At 51.4% G+C, this 2,315-nt stretch overlaps 1 long non-coding RNA gene across 2 annotated transcripts; it reads right to left on the bottom strand.

Annotated features, from left to right (window-relative positions):
- Positions 1-261: 261 nt before the first annotated feature.
- Positions 262-1,685, bottom strand: LOC112922470 (uncharacterized). Of its 2 annotated transcripts, none has more exons than XR_003235440.2 (3): positions 1,523-1,685; positions 1,055-1,161; positions 262-521 (listed from the first exon to the last, which is right to left on the bottom strand). It is a non-coding gene; the product is annotated as an uncharacterized lncRNA (long non-coding RNA). The 2 variants fall into 2 exon arrangements; XR_011997885.1 differs by lacking the exon at positions 1,523-1,685 and adding an exon at positions 1,289-1,425.
- Positions 1,686-2,315: the final 630 nt, after the last annotated feature.

The raw sequence follows: 2,315 nt of genomic DNA, 5'->3' as shown, positions 1-2,315 counted from the left end.
TCGGCAGGATCAGATGCCTCATATTTATTTAAAGAAATGCTTGGGGCGGAGGGTGCTGGCGGGGGACGGGGATGAGCGCCAGACTGCTCAGTGGGAAGAGCGTGTGACTCTTGATCTCAGGGTCATGAATTCAAGCTCCAGCTTCGGTGTGGAGCCTACTTAAAAAAAAAGTTTATTGGGCTCCTGCCTCCAACCCATCCTTCCCACTACCCCCTGCTGCAGACACTGCAGAAGCACACAGGCTGCGTGGGCCCCCACTGTCCCTCGTCACATACGGCCTACTGACACTTAAAATCTACCTAGTTTGAATTGAGATACACCGTAAAATACACATGGGGTTTTCTTTTTTATTTATTTATTCACGAGAGACACAAAGACCCAGGCAGAGGGAGAAGCAGGCTGTCTGCAGGGAGCCGGATGCGGGACTTGATCCCGAGACCCCAGGATCATGCCCTGAGCCCAAGGCAGATGCTCAACCACTGAGACACCCAGTGCCCCTACATATGGGATTTTGAAAAAACCTGGTTAAGAAAAAAAAAGATAATGTCTCATTAATAAAGTTTTCGTATCAATCATATGTTGAAATGATATTATGGCCACAGGAGGTAAAATAGAAGATTGATCAAAATTGATTCCATCTCTTTCTTCGTATGTGTTCAGTGCGGCTCCTGGAGCACTTAGTGACCCACAGGCTCACATCCTGTCTGTAAAGGACAGCTCCCAGCAAGGCTGTCCTGAGAGCTCTGCTTTGTTGCCCTCTCCGCAGATTAAGCTGCTATTACGGGGAGTTTAAGGAGGATTTGTGGAAGGAGGACCGACACCCTTGCGGCGGGCCCGGGTGTTAGGGGGACCCTAATGCCGCACACTTAACGCAGCTAATCTGCTTTAGCTGCACATTAGCGGCCTTGGCCATTAACAGACTTAAGCCCTTTCTTCAGTGAGCTTTGCCCTTCGAAGACACGGCCTTTTTGGATTATATTTTATGGAATTAAAAAAAAAGAACAACAACAACAAAAAAAAGCCAGGGACGAAAGAGTCAAGGAACGGCGCAGACCTCTCCTCACTGTTTTGTCAAGCGATGGTCCAGCCTTGAGGTTCCTACGTTTGTCCCGAGTTCACCTTGCCCAGCGGGCCAAGAGCTCGCGCGTTGTTTGCCTCCGCCTGTAAAGAAAATGCCCATGAGGACTGCAGTCCCCTTTCCGTGCAGGAGCTGAAAGGGATGGAAAAATACGTTCGCTTTGGAGAGGCGAAGAGACAGAAAGGAACCCTGCAGGGAGTATCACTTTACCTCCTCCAGCTGGGAGAAAGCCGGCGGCCGAGATAGGATTTCAGCCCTGTGGTTAAGTAAGCAAACAGTCTAACCATGTCCTAGAATAATAATAACACGAAAGGGGATAGATAAATCCAGGTCAACCGCCCCCAGCAGAGGCCCAGGGAGCCCGGGCTGGTGGAGGTCACTAACGTCACCAGGGGACCAGCCCTACATCCGCAGGTGGTAGGTAGGGGTGGGATTAAACCTCACCTGTATTTCAACAACTGCCGAGGTTGACAGTCCCTGCGCCGAAGGCCCCTTCTCTTCGCCTCTTGCCTTCGCACTTTGCTCATCCTGCATTCCCAGGCCGCTGTCCTTACAGCTCCGCGCTTTGCCTTCCTCCCAAATGTCCGCTTTCCAGATCTCTGCGGGGCCGTGTCCCTCTCCTGTGAATCTCCTCTTCGGTGCAGCACTTTCTGAGGGAGGCCTGCCTGACCGCCGGCACCCCGCACCCCCCCCCATGTCACCATCGCATCACTGTTTTTCTTCCAAGGGTGTGAACCACTGAAGCACTGAACCAGCCCCCCCCCACCCCCAGCTCCTGCCGTCGTCCCTGGTCCACAGAAGGGGTTGGGTGTGTAGTGATCTGCGGACTGAAAGCGGATGAACAGACTGGTAGCAGCGGTACCCTCCCGGACATTGTCTTCTAATTTCAGGGGAAATACACTTCCAATTATGTCCATTGGTGAAAATATTATTTAATTTTGAGAAATGTATTTTCCAGTTCAACTCTTCTGAATCACATCTATGCCATCATGCGAGGCTCATCTCAGTGGACGATTTGCAGATACGTTGTCTCAAAGATAGACTAGTGGGCCCTAAGATAGACTCCCGGGCCCTAAGAGAGACTCTCAGGCTCTAAGAGAGAATCCTAGGCTCTAAGATAGAGTCCCAGGCTCTAAGATAGACTCCCGGGCTCAAAGATAGACTCCCAGGCCCTAAGATAGACCCCCGGGTTCAAAGATAGACTCCCAGCCTCTAAGAGAGAGTCCTGAGCCCTAAG

This window comes from Vulpes vulpes, chromosome 16 (assembly GCF_048418805.1).
Source record: "Vulpes vulpes isolate BD-2025 chromosome 16, VulVul3, whole genome shotgun sequence".
Taxonomy (NCBI): domain Eukaryota; kingdom Metazoa; phylum Chordata; class Mammalia; order Carnivora; family Canidae; genus Vulpes; species Vulpes vulpes.
Note: the sequence above shows the minus strand (reverse complement) of the source record. Positions and strands in the feature narration are given on the sequence as shown.